The 17,552-nt window shown below is 42.4% G+C and overlaps 1 protein-coding gene and 1 long non-coding RNA gene across 6 annotated transcripts in view; one reads left to right on the top strand and one right to left on the bottom strand.

Moving 5' to 3' along the window:
- The window catches only part of LOC124465504, a 37,839-nt gene extending 33,924 nt beyond the window's left edge, over window positions 1–3,915 (bottom strand). For both annotated transcript variants that reach the window (XR_006955832.1, XR_006955833.1), the window contains exon 1: window positions 3,637–3,915. This is a non-coding gene — a long non-coding RNA (uncharacterized LOC124465504). The remainder of the gene's footprint in view (window positions 1–3,636) is intronic.
- Window positions 1–17,552, top strand: part of LOC124465503 (cytohesin-3) — a 142,550-nt gene that overhangs the window by 36,512 nt on the left and 88,486 nt on the right. The gene's annotated exons all lie outside the window — the stretch shown is intronic.

The raw sequence follows: 17,552 nt of genomic DNA, 5'->3' as shown, positions 1-17,552 counted from the left end.
TCTTTGTATCGGAAGCGTAATGATTTAATGGCATCGTATCTGGATGCCCAACGCGTAGGGCACAGTCTTTTAAGAGTAGGTTTGGAAAGATGGTTCTCCAATAGCTTCCACCGGTTGATGCTTTCACTAAAAAACACATAGATCCTCTGTACCGTGTCATAATAGGCCCTTATCTCTGGTATCTTTTGACAAGCATCGTTTAAAACCAAGTTTAGGTTATGAGCAGCGCAGTGGACATATACGGCATTTGGCGCTCGGTCTGAAATGCGCTTTTGGACACCGGAGTAAGCGCCACTCATTGTACTTGCGCCATCGTAGCCCTGGCCACGGCATTTGTTCACTGATATTCCAAGACTTTCTATCAGTCCAGTTATTTGTTTTTCAATACCTGAGGCACTTTGATCTTTCACGCTTTGAAATCCCAGAAAACTCTCGTTTATTTTAACCTCAGTCGGTTGTTCCTTTTCAACAGTCTCCACTGTCACATATCTAAACACTTCACTTAGTTGGTCAACCTTTGTGATATCTTGAGTCGTGTCCATGATAACTGAATAGAATTCAGCCTGCTTAATTTCAGTGACAATTTCTTCCTTTACTTTTTGGGACAGTAGTGCAATCAGTTCATTTTTAATTGTGTGGGTCAGATAATTCAATGTACTTTTCCTCTCGAGTAAATCTTTCAGTACAGGGTCATATCGCGCAAGAAGCTCAATAACAGACAAGAAATTACCATTATTTATTTCACCTATTTTCTCCCGATGCCCCCTGAATGCCAAATTACAAGATGCCAGTGTTACGCAATGTAACTCTTTATCAATGGTGTGGTCCGTTTTCCATGTATCATAAGCGACACATGCAGCCAAATGAGAACGACTGTATTCATGGTCTTTGATTTTCCTTGAGAGACCCTGCCAGTCGTTAATTCCCACAGCCCATGCCACCTGGTGTGATCTGCACTGTCTGTTGCCGAAAAGCCAACAAGGCTCGCAGTAAACACGGTCTATCTTTGGTGAATAACATATCCATCTACGCGGAATCTTGTTTCCATGTTTAGTTTTTTTGACGTAGTGTTCGCCTGAAAAGCACCTGCCCTTACTGTCTCTAGGATATGGTCCTTTTGGCTGACACAACCCTTTATTTATTACATATCTCTTGATGCTGTCATCATCAATGTCTACAGGGAAAAGAGCCTGTCAGTAGGGAACTCGGCGCTGGAGCTATCACTTGGAATAGGGGGGTAATCTCGGCTGCTCTGGTTGTCATCTTCTGTATGGGCTGGACAGGGTGGAAGAGAACTGGTGCTAAATGAACTATGTACGTCTCTGTGCTCGGGAGAAGAAAGATTAGAAGAAAGGCTATGACTGCTGTTCTCAGGCAGTGCCAGTGATGACGTTGCGTTGGAAAGACTGGTGAAGACGTGCTGGTGCTGCTGCTAGCTACCTGCTGCTGCTCAAGTGTTTCGTCTGTGGAGATTCCAATAGCTTCCTCTTTGGCTGGCCTAAATAATTGTGTGATTTTCGGGTGTTTAGCTCGAGCTTTTTCTGACAACAGTTTACTGCTGCGCTTTTGAGCACCGCTTGCATGTTTTCTTTTACTCATTCTTTTCTTATTTGATGTCTCAACTCAACAGATATCTAGCAAAACGTAATCATAAGCATTTTTGAAATTTGCGCGTTCAAGACAAGAGGCGTAATAGTGCACGTAAGATACGCAGAAGCTGTTTTTGCCATGACAATCTGTTACGTTGCCTCCACTACCGTATTCCTTTACCTGAAAGTTGAAACTTGGGGCTCTCAATGAGCGCCCTCAAAGTTTTTTCAATTTTTATAAATATATATATTTTTATACAGGCCTACTTTGTTTGTTTTTTGCTATGCAGGGCGGGGCCCCTGGGACGTGGGGGCCCCCCCGCCTCGCGGGGGCTGCGGGGGCTTCCCAGCCGCCACTGTCTCTGGGGTAGGCTGCGCGCTTTTCTCAGTCGCTTCCATCATTTTGATTGACTGCCAGTTAATCTGGATGTTTCGCAGCCATTCTCTCCCAAACAAGGGAACATTGTCATTTTGCACGACATACAAGTCCAGCACCCGTTTTGTGTTCTCATATTTTACTTTCACCTTTAGTTTTCCCAGTGGAACGACCTTTTCTCCCGTGTACTTCTTCAATGTCACTGATGTGCGTCTCAGTTTTACTTTGGCAAACTTGTCTCGATAGTCTTTGCGTGAAATGATTGTGTTCACTGTCCAGGACTGTTCACTTGTGTTCACTGTCCTTTACCGTATGAAGGTCTAAGCATGCCAAGCCTATCTCATATTCATCAGAATCTGTTTCATCAGAATCTGTTTCATTAAGTCGAATTAGTTTTGAACAAACATGGCTACCGCTGGAGATCTGGGATGTTATGATTCTGCTATCGAGTCTGTTTTAGAAGACATCGACAGCGCATTAATTTTGAAAGAGAAACAGAGAGACGCAATCAAGGCATTTGTCGATGGAAAATATGTTTTTGCCGTCCTTCCTACGGGATTCTGTAAAAGTGTAATTTATCAGCTGGCCCTGATGGTCGCGAAGAAGATGGGACACAATGAAAACCTAGTGGCCATTGTGGTTTCTCCTTTTCTTTTGTGGAATTGTAATCCTAAACGGAGAACTTGTTTGTATATGCATTGCCCTTTATTGTTTCGCTCAAAAAGGTTGACCGTGTGAACAAGTACTCCCCTTACCCTTAAATTAATTTTACAACACCGGCAAAAATCGTTTGTATTCATTCTTCAAGCATACTTCAAGTCTACTTGTAGTTTAGTTCTGTTGACAACAACTATGCGGTGCTTAACATACGTCACATACTCTGTTGCTCTGATTGGTTGTAGATCTATCCAATTGAGCAAAGAGGCATTTGTTTTCCAGGCTCGTTTGAAACACGCCCTGTAGTCAAAGCCCAACGGAGAGTTCTCAGACTCATATTCTGACTAGAATTATGAGTATGACAACGTCAGGCTACATGCGATGTCTTTCACAGCGGTAACATGCAGGCATTCTTTCTGGTTGTTTTGTTTCAATTTAGTTCACTGTGCATATAGTCGTTTTCTTTTGTAACTCCAGTGCACCTTTTGCAGATGTTTCCATAGAAATGGCTATTTCCAATGCACGTGCAAGTGTGAGGTCTCTTTCTGTATGGAGCCGCTTCTGTGTAGCAGTCCACACACCAATCTATCCCTCAGTGCATTGGACAGTCCATCTCCAAATTTGCAAGGTTCTGATAGCCTGCGCAATTCAGGCCATATATTCAGGAATTGACTCAGCTCTTTTTCGATTACTATTGTGAAATTTAAACCTTTCTGCAATGACCAGCGGTTTTGGATTTAAGTGCTCCCTCAAAGTTTTCACAATGTCTTCGAAACCCTTTGAAGCTGGCTTATCCGGCACCAACAAGTTGCGCTAAAACATTGTTTTAGCAACCATGACGCTCAACAGCACGGCAACTTTTCTGTCATTCTCTATTTTGTTTGCAACACAATACTGTTCAAGTCGTTCAGTTTATGAAGTCCAGTCTTCCACAGTGCTATCAAAACTATCCATTTGCCCTACACATCCAGCGATCTTTTATTTATATTTTTAGTAGTTTTCATTGTGACTCACTGTTCCGTTCATTCTATGCATTCTGTTTCCCTCCTCCGGTTGCGGTTGACGATAGCTAGCATAGCTGGTCCATTGACAGCTTAGTATCCACAGGGTATGCAAAAACAGACGGTAAAATGACGACAATTTCTTTCTTCGTGCTACTTTCACTGCGCATATGCATTCAGTCCAGACTCGTCGAAAATTGTTATGTTTCTACACTCAACAAATGAATAAATCAAGCAGGAGAATATAGTTTAAGAACTCTTTACTGATACTTTCGTTATAGACAGGATCACTCACAAGCATCACTGAAAACGGTATCAATAAATGGCTCTATAGTAAAACATAGTGCCGCATTACTACACATAAAATAGTTCCTGTAACAAGTAGTTACTTGAATATAACAGGTCTATACGTGAGAAAAAGAGAGACTATACACGTCTTTTAGTGTTTGTGTGTGTGAGTGAGTGAGTCTTTGTGAGTGAGTCTGTGTGTGTGAGAGAGAGAGAATTACTGAGGCTCGAAGCCCTCTCCATGCCTAGACAAATGGGGGAGATCAACAAGAAGGGATGTGTGACAGTGGATTAAAGGTCAGGGGCTCGAGCTGCTGGTTGTCACTTTCCAAGAGAAATGACCTGGGAAGAAAGGCACACAGATAAACAGGATACGCACACAACAAATAGAAGGCAGGTAACGAGGAAAAAAAGAGACAAAATCCAAATCATCGTTCAGGTTTAAGGTTTGAAAGGAGTCTATGGTGGTGATGTATTGTTAAATATAAAGCCTCCTTCTCTCCATTCCCTCCTGGCTTTCCATGCCTTTTCATTCAGCCAGCCTTTGTACTAGCCCAGATATTGTCTGGCTTGGCGAGAGAGTGAGGATGGGTTTGAGAAAATACATTTTCCATTTTTGCAATGGAGAGTGCAAGAATGGAAAATGGAATATGACTGACCTAGAAGACAGATGTCCTTCTGCTCTCCAGACTAGGTCAGTGTGACAGGCTGGAAACAGACAGCCTTTAGGGTCTACAGATGAATTAATTCATAACAAGACCTTTTCAGGCAGGACAGTGGTATCTGGACCAATCACTGCCAATCACAGTTGCATTGGAACACACACAGTGTGTCCATCAGCTACACGCTCGTTGCACACTGCCCATGTACACGGCCCATGCACACACAGCTCATCAGAGATGATGATCATGTATGATTGACAAAACTGTGTAGGACAAAGGGTGTTGGGACTGCTGCAATGTACACCATCACGCATGTACAGTACCAGTCAAAAGGTTGGACACATTTTCCCAAGGAAATACACACATGCACACACACACACTAAGTAGTGATCCTCAGGGAATAGACAGTATAAAGATTTATAGTAGCTCTTAAGGCCGATTTAAACTTCTCCGACTCCGTTACGGACAGATGCACGCACGGAGTCGGACGGATTGGTTGAATTTATACTACTCCGACGGCTCTGCGTGCTGAAAGCAATTCACCGCCAGAACAGTAGATGGCGCTGCACTGCGATGCTAGCTAGGTTATCGAAAAGTTGGAGCAAATTTACAAATTAGCCATTTCATCAATAAAATAAGCACATTTTCAGCAACTACACTGCCCCTTTCTCATTACATTTTAATTCAGAGTGTGATTTACATGTACTGTTTAGCTTAAATATGAATAGTAAAAACGTACAACATTGGCGGTCAAAAGATTCTGTTCTCTTGTTGGTCACGGCAACCCCGCCCCGCCCCTGACTCAAGCAGTTCTTAATACGGAACAATCACAGCCAAAGGGTATCCGTAAAATGACGGACTGACGGACGGATAGTCAGGAAAATCAGGAGGTGCACGTAGAGCTCTCCGAGGGGTTCGGAGAGGACACAGAGAGGGAGTTTCTTGACGGAGAGGGCGTTCCCTGTGTGCGTGTCCGTAAAAACTCAGAAGTACAAATTGGCCTTTAGGCGTGGGTCCAGTCACACACACATTTAATCTTTGCTTTCACCTCTGTCACATTGTATTTCGCAGTTACTGAAGTGCACACACACTAAAAGCCCACGGCTTGCTGGAGTTGTTCCACTGTTTGGGATCAGTATTGTAGTACTGCTGTGTGTCCTGTGTCAAATTAATATATCTGACAAATGGCTTGATAACCTCAACTAATATAACTATATTTAATTTCCATGGCTCTTGAATGTCTGCACCTATTTCACACTCGTCGGCCACAAAAATGCCCTCCATCTTTCACTGTTGTGTTTTATTACAGGAAACATACTCATGCGCAGACACAGTTATTTATGAAATAAGATTCTGCTCTCAGGATGTCTTTTCTTTACTAAAAGAAAATAAAAACAAGTAACTGTTGTTTTCCCTAAGAGAGACAGGCGGCCATTTGCTTTCTGTCTCCTCAACATCTGCCTCTCCTGCCAGGGCCACAGATGGAGCAGAGATGACAAGTTCAAAGGGTCACATACACTGCTATATGAAATGGCTCATATTTTGTGAGATTAACTTTTTCATTACTCCCCAGTATGTTTAACCCATTTCTTGATTTTCATGTATAAAACAGAAGGCTAGCTGGATTTAAATGCAGCCAATGACTGCTTATCTTGTTTTTTTTAATCTTATGGGGCAATTTTTTATTGAGGACCTTTCCATTTAGAAAGCAATCAATGTCACTTTCCATATTATCCAGATTTTAATCAATTCACAACTCATCCATCAAATTCTCTGTAACAAACAGCAAAGAAAAAAATTTGTTTCTAGATGTCATCATAGCATCAGTAGGAAATGATCACTGATCAAGTTTTGGTTGAATTCATTGAGCCACTCTTCTGTAGAAACGTTGCAGTAAATTACATCTACTCACTAAAAAAGGAAAATGTGTGGGCCTGACCTGCCACCAACATGTTATGTGATAAAGAGATCCTGGTTTACTTTTTACAGCTGTGCTGTGATTCTTCCTTCTCCTTGGCTCTCATGACAACAAAATAAACAGTAGAGTTGCACTCTCTCTCTCTTTCCTGCTATTTTCCAGATGCACTGTCTCCCTGGACATCCTGAACCCAGTATAAACAGATCAGTCAATTGTACCTTCTCCTCAGTGTCACACACACACACACACATGCACACACATAAAGGCTCTGCTTGTCTGCTCAGGGCATTTGTTTCAGACTGCTGGCCTGAGAGACACTCCAGTCATTTCCTGCAAGTGACTCACACAGGGCTGTGTGTATGTGTGTGTGCGTGTGGGGTGGGGGGGGGTATTTTGGGGTTCCTCTTTTTTGGTGGTGATGTGAAAATCTTGCCAGGATATTTGATATGTATACTTATGCTAAACAATATTTTGACCATTCCAACGAAAAGAACATTGTGCTTAGGCCTTGAAGTGAGATGGCAAGAGATGGTGTTCGTCACCCCTCCATCGCATACCAGAAAGGAGACAAAGTATGGCCAGGATGGTGACTGCTTAATAAGATCAGTTCCTAGCTAGGCCAACAGCTTGTGCACGGTACTCTTTGGTCACTTGAAGAACATAAATGTCAAACAGTGTTCTGTGTGTGTTTTGAGGAGTGTTGACAAGGAACAAGCAATATAATTCTGTGCTTCGCTGCAGAGGACATGACATGTGAAAAGGAAGATCAACAGGACTAATCAGTGACGGCTTCGTTGCAGACAAGTCTGTAATTGAGCAGAGATAAAGAACATGGAATCCTGCTGCCAAAACGACTGATCTGATTTGTCGGAGAAGCTTGACCCCAAAAATAGACTAATTATGCTCCTTTCTTCTTCTTCAAAGAACGGAAGCATTCCTTTAAAGTAAATTTTGGCTAACGGTGCATTTTTCCATGAATAAGTCATTGTGACACTTTACAGTGTGAGTCTTGAAGCGGTGATAGTATTACAAGAAAGAGTGCTTATGATTATCAAAACATTTTCATCAGCGTCTTATCAGAGGATTGTAGGGCTGCAACTAACAATTATTTTAATAATCGCTTTAATCTGTCAATTATTTTTTCGATTAATCGATGTATCGGATAAAAAGTCTAAAACAAAAAGCATTAATTTCCAACCCTTTATTCAAAAACAGAACTGACAGTGCAAATTCACAGTGCAAAAAAAAAATTGGGACACAATTTTGAAAAAAGTTACGATTTGCGAGGATAAAGCTATTTTCAAAGATTTGTGATTTTCTATCATTTTATTTGAAACTTAATTTAAAAAGTAAAGGCTGTGGAAGTATACAAGATATTGTTAAGATACTCTGGTGTATGTTTGAGGTTTAATATTCCCCAAAATATTATAAAAGTCTACATTTTTCAAAATGGTATGGGTTGTTTTCACCCGGTACCTAACGCGATGCTGCAAAGTAGCTTCTTCCGAATGTAACTTCACCTGTCAATTAACACACTGTTTTGATGTATTTAGTTGAAATTCTCCCACACCTTGGATGACTTGGTTCGTACTGATTTCTCTGCCTCCGCCATATGTTTCAGAACAATGTTAGTCAACAACGTCTCTACAATGGCCTTTCCTCTACCTACGCTCTGCTCCGCGCTCAACTAAGCTTTTTTTTATACTCGAACATCTCCGCAACATATTGAGTGGCGTAATAATCGCGCGACACAACGAATCGAAAATGAAATTTGTTGCCAACGCTTTTAATAATCAATTTTAATCGATTTGTTGTTGCAACCCTAGAGGATTGTTTGGATTCCATGATCAAAACAGCAGCTAGTTAGCATCTTCAGCAAGCGATTACTTTGGACTTGCACCATTTTTTGGTGGTGGAAAATACGAAGAGAAGGTTTTTATAATTATGGTTAAAAGGCAGTTAAGCATATAACAATATCTAGACAATATTCTCCAATATAATATGATAGGCTAAACTTTTCCAATCTGGTCAACAAACAATCAAATTGCTAAATCATACCCCAAATAATCTATTAATCACAGTGAGTTTTTCTGGCCAGGAGAACAGTTTTTCTGGTCAGATGACTTGAGCAGGCTGATGGCTCTAGCAGGTGACACAGAGGAGTGGGGGGGGGGGGGGGGGGGGGCGTTCTTGAAGAATCTTGATGAATTCTTGATGAAGTGTGTTTCGAATGAACCTTTCTCATTACAGTTACGATTCGTTCATTTCCAGACTCGGTCTTTCTACGAGTCTTTGGATCATTTTTCACGTGACATGCATAGGCTCTGTAGCTAGAGGAAACAAACGATTCGTTCATTTCCCGACTCTGTCTTTCTCCGAGTCTTTGGATAATTTTTCACGTGACCTGTATAGGCGCTGTAGCTAGAGGAAACAAACGATTCGTTCATTTCCCGACTCGGTCTTTCTACGAGTCTTTAAATCCTTTTTTCATGTGACCCGCATTGTATTTTTTGGTAGAGGAAACAGTTTCCTTATTCCCTTTCGCGTGGCCGCTGTTTTAGCAAGACGTGAATGATATTCGCTCAAGTCATCATACTAACTGGTTTTGTTATTTTCACTTTACATTTACACTTACAGTTTAGTGCAGTGTAATTGTTTGACGTGATAATTAAATGCTAGTGTGATAATACATTACCAAATCATACAAACTCATGATACATTATTTTAATGTAGGAATTTCTTTTACATTTACATTTATTCATTTAGCAGACGCTTTTATCCAAAGCGACTTCCAAGAGAGAGCTTAAAAAAGAGCATAGGTCACTGATCATAACAACGAGATAGTCCCAAACATTGCAAGTAGCCAAAACATGAAGCATACATTGTGAAAAGCTAAACAAGTGCCAAAGGGAAGACCCATAAGAGCATGCAGTTATACAAGTTACAAATTAAACAACATGAACCACAAAAGTGCAGGACTGTACCTGTAGAAGAACAATCAACGGTAAAATATTTCACAGTGAGTACAAGACTTAACTTCGTTATATCTAACCTAAAAGAGCAACAAGTCACTCAGTAAGAGTCATTGTGATCCTGGAGGAAACTAACTAACAAGTCCAGCCAAGCATTCTTAAGTGCCGTTGTACTCCCGGAACAAGTGCGTCTTGAGCCTTTTCTTGAAGGTGGGGAGACAGTCAGTGTCCCTGATGGAGGTGGGGAGCTGGTTCCACCATTGGGGGGCCAGGCAGGAGAAGAGCTTGTGTTGGGACCGGGCAGTCTTGAGCGGTGGGACCACCAGGCGGTTGTCTGAAGAAGACCGTAGGTGACGGGTGGGGGTGTAAGGCTGCAGGAGAGACTTGATGTAGACGGGTGCAGTCCCGTTCACTGCTCGGAAGGTCAGTACCAGGGTCTTGAATCTGATACGGGCGTTGATGGGTAGCCAGTGGAGAGAGATGAGGAGCGGGGTAACATGGGAGCGTCTGGGTAGATTGTAGACCAGGCGGGCCGCTGCGTTCTGAATCCTCTGAAGAGGGCGGGTTGCACATGCTGGGAGACCAGCGAGCAGCGAGTTGCAGTAGTCCAACTTGGAGAGGACCAGTGCTTGGACTAGCAGCTGGGTGGAGTGCTCAGACAGGTATCTCCTGATCTTCCGGATGTTGTAGAGGGTGAATCTACAAGACCGGGAGACTGCGGCGATGTGGGCCGTGAGGGAGAGCTCGTCATCCATGGTAACCCCAAGGTTCCTGGCAGAGGATGAGGGGGTCACTGTCGCAGATCCCAGGGTGATTGACAGATCGTGGGAGATGGAGGGTTTAGCCGGGATGATGAGAAGTTCTGTTTTGGCGAGGTTCAGCTGGAGGTGGTGCTCGGTCATCCAGGCGGAGATGTCTGCGAGGCAGGCCTCAATCCTAGCTGAGATCCCCGGATCGGTCGGGGGGACTGACAGGTACAGCTGGGTGTCGTCGGCGTAGCAGTGGAATAGGAACACTTTTGAAATAGTATCTGCTGGTCCACATGTCATGCACCAACCTACATGAGAATATCATTAGTGTTTGCAGTGGACGTATACCCCCCCCCTCCCCCCGTTGAAATGAACGAATGACTCCAAAAAAGATTCCTTCATTTTACTGAACGAGATTCAAAGAACCGAATCAGTCAAATGAACCGAACTTCCCATCACTACCCAATGTAGCAACTGTCCATCCCAGACAATTTGCCCCTTTATTCAGGGTGAGTCTGTGAAGCTGAGAGAGAGGACTGCAGCGCCTGGTTTGTGTATTAGAGATGTAGGCTGAGACAGGTTTATGGGGAGGGGAGGGGCGGGGTAACATGGGAGCTTCTGAGTAGATATAACATACGGGAGAGGAGAGGAGCTGAACAGATTCTTTTTTTAAACATTTTTAAAATTTGTGTTTTCCAATACTTTATCCTACTTGTTCACACACCCAGTTCCACGCACTACACACACCACTCATTCTCTCCTTGTTTCATTTAGTTGAAGCCAGTCAGAAGTCCCAGCGACTGGTGGTCACCTGGTCACACATTTATGAGAGTCTCTCTGTTACCCATCTGTGTCCCCGGCTGCGATTGGTTGCTCGGCTGCTTGTGTGTAATGAGGAACCAGTTGTGTGCGTGAATCCTCCCCCACTCTGACTTAATGTCCCGTATGTTATCTCTGTCACTTTGTCTTAGCCAGGAACAGGGAAAAAATAGAACATTCTAAAGCTCTGCCCTGGTTGTTGACAAAGGAGGAAGAGCTGAAATGTAAAGCTGCTTAGCTTGTTTGGGATTCAACTGGGATTTGAATTGACACTCCAAATACACACACACAGCTCTGGGTAGGAGGATGCTTGGAATCTGGAAAGCATGGCATAGAAAGGACAATCAGTTATGGCTAGGTGTGAAAATTACCTACATCCTGCCAGGCAGCTTGCCGACATGGTTGTGATGGCGCTCTGAGCACTGGTGTGAAGAGGAAGTCCTCTGAAAGTCTGGAGGAGAGGCTGACATGCCTCTGTTAAACAGGGCTAAGCAGGGAGAACTAGGGACCTCTTGTTGAATACGTTAATCGCTGCAGTGTGTCAGTTTGAGTCATGTTGTGTACACAGTGCGAGGATAACATGTGTGCAGAGCAAACGTGCAGTGTTTGTGTAGGTGTGCGGGTCAACTGTAGGCATCACACTTTTGTGTGTTTGTGCTCCTGTAGATTAGGCATGTGAAAACCATTTATGTGAGTGTAGAGTGTGTGTGTACATAGTCCACGTGGTTAATCATGTATGTTATATGATACTCTGTTCATCTTAGCATGACCTATGTATCTCCTTGGTACTAATTACTTCAACTGAGGAACTATGTACGTTCACCTGATGTTCAGAGACCTGATGTGCGTTCAAAGTCCACAACGGTTGTAATTTATGCAACAGCTTTCATTTGACTAATCAGGAAGTCCGATTAATGTTCCTTGTTAGTATTTTCCAGGAGAATAATGTGAAATGATATGAAGGTTATATGGAGTGTGAGGTGGTTTAGTGGCACGTACAAGGTCATGGAATACTAATTCAGGATCAGGTACATGTCTTCCAGACCAAACATCTTGCGCCTTAAGGAAACATACACTGACCACTTAAGTCATCCCTGGTAAAAAAAATATTTGCTAAGTATACTAAATCTTAGCATACTTGAGTATACTTGAAGAATGTTTAATCATCAGTATACTTCAAGTTATTGAATGATTTGTTAATTTGAAGTGTGCTATTTTGGAACAACTTATTTGTACTAAATATATTTTAGTTGTAAGTAAATTGTACTAAAGCACAATTTAGTGTATTAAGTGTACTTTTATGTGCTGAAGTGGAACAACTTCAAGTGCACTTTACTTATATGGACATAGCCGTATACTTAAAGTGTACTAAGTATACTTGAAGAATATATTTAGTACAAAATTAGCTGTTCCAAAATAGCACACTTCAAACCAATCATTCAATAACTTGAAATATACTGATGATTAAACAGTTTTCAAGTATACTCAACATACTAAGATCTAGTACCCCAAAGTGGGCACTTCGTCTAAATTGGAGTACAAGCTGCACTGGAATACAAGTCGCACATTCAATGCAAACGTCACCATTGCACAACCAACGTTGAGCGAGCCTGTTATCATGATGGATTACTTGCAGATACACACTTAACGGTCGACAGCTTGGATAGCTATCTAACTAGACAACATTCCCAATCAGGGTGAACACTCAATTTATCTAAACTATAGACCATAGCATTACACATATCAAAACAAAACGAACACAACAATAGAACTCCAAACAATGCTTATTTAACTAAGCGAATGCCCTTATGCTTTTTAGCTTGCGGCAGGGCATTCTGGGTATAGGCGATCTAACATCATTGTGTAACACCAGGGGCGTCACTAGACGCTTTTTACTGGGACATGCTCCCCAGTATAAATCTGCTGTGCCCCAGTAAAATCTAAAGTTTGAGTTTTAACAATTTACTTTATTAGTCAGTGCATTAATTTAGGTTGATAATCCCCGTAAAAAACAGTAAGAAAACATTACAAAACTAAAGAAAGTTTCTAAATGATAGGCCTACCGATCATCTTATTTTTACTAAAACATAAAAACAATATTACATGAAGCTAAAAGAAATTGTAATCTTGCATTAACTTTAGATGTCCCTGACAAAGCTGATATCAAACTTGCCTCCCTGAACTGTTGTATAGTGGGATAAGCAAGGGAAGTTTCTATACCCTAGTAGTGCATTGTACACAGCACGCTTGGAAGAAAAAAAATGGATATGAATGGGGGCCTGTGCCCCAGTACAGTTTTATGTCTAACAACACCACTGTGTAACACACTTCGGTTGTGGATGGTATCTCCAGAAATAAAGCCAAGTCACTCATTTAGTGGCAGAATCTATTGTTATGTCTACAAAATTATTTTAGTACAAGTTTAGCTAGCTTGCAAATCATGAGGATAGCCTGTTGTAGCAGACCTTTCTATGTGACAACGGACAAGGGTGTTTTGTCCCTCGGGAGTTGCCGTTGGCTTGATGCTGAAACCATTACGCGAAACAGAGCCTGTTTAAGGAGAGCCTTGCCACTCCGTATTGACCTTATTCCAGAAGTCTTGATGGGCGCGGCCATCCGCGTATTCTCATTTCCGGTTTAGATACTTTCTGCTTTATAAAGGTACTAAAAGAGAATGTCTTAAACAGGCTTTGGTACTAATTTAAGGCTAATAGAGATGCCCAGCGTGAACTGTGCAGTTCGTGGCTGCCATAACAGCTGGAGAAAACGGAATCAGACCCTGTATTATCATTGTTTTGACCATGGAAAGAAGAGGTCAGAGTGTTGTGGGCCAACATTTACTTTGCACTGACCTCCAACCAAAGTTGAGGATCTGCCTCCCTGGCTGAAGGCGCTGAATAACATAACACTGACGTTTCCTTTTGTCTGCTCGTATCACTAAAGAGTGTAATAAGAGATAAAATAGCTATATTTTAGTAGGGTGAGTTCAGGTAATGTTGGACATCAGGTAAAGTGGGACAGTTATGCATTTTGATGATTTAATATGTGCAAAACTGACATCCAATCACCAGAGCTGATCTTGCCTCGTAAATACAGCACTTCTAGGGTCTATGCAGTGGTTGTTATTTGTCTGACATCATCAGAGTAGGCGTGATCGGGCTTGACAAGAGGTTTATACAGAAAAAATGCATCGAAAGTTCAGTGGCATATGACATTATATTTCTCAATGATATGGCTGGCAAAGGAATTTAAATGAAGTTACAATGAGTACTATTGCAGCATATTGAAGGGGTTTAACCACTGATTGAAACACACACAAACATGTGTAAAATGCTTTGTTCCCCAGCATTTATTGGGTTGGAGGGAGTGGATAGTGCTGCTCAAAGTCTCCTAAATGCTAGTGATTCTAGTGCTAGCGTTGAGACGGACACTTCCTACCAAGAAGAGGAAAACCCAACTGCAGTGCTCAACGTCAGTGTTACAAGTGATAGGCCTATGCAAGAAAGCCAACCCGTGATCATCAGTGTGGGCCCTGGAGGTAGGCCTATGTAGATCAGAATAGGCATACAGTCAATGATTTAATAAGAGAGAAATGTAATCATGCCTATTTGATAGCTAAACTAAATCTAAGATCACCCATATTTTACCTAAACTTGACGGAGGACGCAATTGCAGCTGGAAACAGCAATCCGCCGAAACGGAGGAGACAGGAGGACACAGCCAGTCTACAAACCATATTGCTCCAATAGGAGGTCGTTCGAGTGGAGGCTGAGACTGTTAAACTCCTTACTGAACAACTAAAACTTCAATTGGAATTTGTTATTTATTTATTGGAAATAGAATTACTGAAACAAAAGTTAAATCATTCCACTGAAACTTTTGAGGAGCCTTTTGAGGAGCCTTCTTCGTTTTGTAGACCTACCTAGGCTATAGGCCAACTGGTCGAAATAATATGTTCTATGTTTTCCAGCCATAATGGCTTTATCAATTGCCTATAATAAAAGAGGCTTACACGTTCATTGTGTCTAGGCCTAGCCTGTTTATTTTTTATTCTCACAAACTCACACACGCACACATTCACACTTAAGCCCGCAGCAAGTTCACAACGTGAGCGCGAACAAGTCGCCCGGCAACATCTTCTTGTGCTGCAGGGATAGCAGGGACTTCTTCATCTTGGTAAAACAAAGGGTCATGCCTAAGGTAGAGGTATTCTCTTTTTCATTGCGATATTGTGCAACACTGTGCAAGTTGCTATCACTGTGCAGGCTCTCTCTCTGGGTGCATCCTTGTCTCTCCGTGAAGACAGTGGAACCTACATTTCATATAGGGGGGTTGTTGGTTAGGTTATGTAAGTAGCTATTCCATAGTCAAAAAGTTCTGTCCATGGTACTGATTATGTGCTTACCTGCGCTTGAGCACTCCAATACATCGCTCTATGATCGAGCGGGTAGTGGTATGGGCGGCATTGTAGCGTTGTTCCTGCTGAGTCCGTGGGTTCAATAATGGTGTGAGTAGCCAGCGTTTTAGTGGGTAGCCACTATCACCAAGTAAGATCCCGTTGACCCCTCCGGCTTCGAACTTATTAAATAACTCACTTTCCCGGAGAATCCTCGAGTCATGAGTTGAGCCAGGCCATCGTGCCACCAAATTGATTATCTTGTAGTTTGCATCCCAAACGAGCTGTACATTGATTGAATGATAGCCCTTTCGGTTGACGTATAGATGTTCGTATTCTGATGGTGCTTGAATCCGAATATGGGAACCATCAATGCAGCCGATGATACCAGGGATGCCAGACGCCTGGCGGAAACGCTGCTTGACAGCGATTGCCTCGGCCTTGTTAGGCAAGTTGACATATTGCGGTAGGCGGCGACTCAGTGCCAGCGAGACCCTACGAATAACTCTACAAGCTGTAGATTTATGCACGTCGATCATGTCCCCAGGGCCGGATTAAGACATTTTGAGGCCTAGGGCTAATTACCAGGATGAGGCCCCTATATCGCCCCAACGCACATCATGACACGCACACCAACCCACGCCAGGTGCACTGACACATCAGTGCTTTAAAGTCCACAGAGCCACTCTATAAATATGATCAGTTTAAACATGTGACTCACCATCATCACATCAGTGATATTAAAAGCTCAGTTTTCTGCTCTTTCTCAATGCAAACTCATCAATGAGCTCTTCAAAGTAGAGAACAAGTTGAAAGAAAAGAAAGAAGTTAGCGCAGTATGTGATGCTCTATTGACTAGGGATGCACCGAATCCTGGATTCGGATTCCGTCGAATATTGGGCTTTTGGACGGGATTCGGTTTCGGCCGAACCTTAAATTTTTTCCCACCGAACCCAAACCCTACGCTTGCACTACGCCGGTTACGCTGATCGAAATAATGATGCCGCCGTTGAATTCGGGAATGTGTTTACGTAGCTAGGTGGTCCGTTCAAGGTAGTAGTAGGCTGAGAGAAAGTGAAAATGGAACTCAAAAGCAGAAAAAGTGTTTTGTGCAGTGGCGATTTCTTTAAGACTGCAATGGAAGCTCAGCTTCCCCTAAAATATCAAAAAACTGATTTACATTTGGTGCTTAACCCAAACCTAATAGCCTACCTAGTCAAGCTTTTGTTGTGAGGCGAAATTGGAACTTCACATTAATGCGAGCGCGCATGGCGCGCGAGCGGAAATTATTACATTAATTTCAGTGCAAAATTGTTTTTTTTAGCTTTATGTAGCCTAGCCTAATATGAACATTACGTTAGAGTCATATTCTTAGCTATATTTTCCGGAAATTACAACCCAAATGTTTACCTCAAAGATTCAGGGCTTTTGAGAAAACATATTGTTCCCATCCTTGCAGGAACCTAGATTTATGAAGTGACAGATCTTTCTTTTTTTACCTGGCTTTTTCAGTTCCTCCTGGCATCTTTTTCCCTTCCATTTTATTCTTCTCAGGACGCTCAGCGTCTCTGGGAGTGAATGGAGGAGTGGGCTGGCCTATCTTTCCTCCTACCCCTTTTCCACCAATGCATTTTGGGAGCCGGTTCGGAGCCGGTGCCTAATCGAGAACCAGTTCTTCCTCTTTCGACAGAGCACCACTTCGGAGCTGGTCTAGTTTACGAACCAACAAAGAACCGCTTGGGGCGGGGTTACCGTGACCAACAAAATGCTTTGGCCGCCATTGCAAAGTTTTTACAATTCATATTTCAGTTAAACGGTACTTGTAAATCAGAATCTGAATGAAAATGTATCGAGAAGTGGGCAGTGTAGTTGCTGAAAATGTGCTTATTTTATCGATTAAACTGCTAATTTGGGTCACGAAAGTCTTGAAATTTGAGTGAGAATGTTGCCCGGTACAGACCGCATAGTCGAGTGGCAACCATGTCTTCCTCATGTCACTAAGTTCATAATTTAACAGTTCATAATTTTACAGTTTTACAGTCAATTTTACATTTTAAAGTCGCGAAGGACAGCTTTCAAGAGATATGGGAATTCTGCTTTTAGCCAGCTGGTCCGATTGTTTTTC

This window comes from Hypomesus transpacificus, unplaced genomic scaffold, assembly GCF_021917145.1.
Source record: "Hypomesus transpacificus isolate Combined female unplaced genomic scaffold, fHypTra1 scaffold_52, whole genome shotgun sequence".
NCBI lineage: Eukaryota > Metazoa > Chordata > Actinopteri > Osmeriformes > Osmeridae > Hypomesus > Hypomesus transpacificus.
Note: the sequence above shows the minus strand (reverse complement) of the source record. Positions and strands in the feature narration are given on the sequence as shown.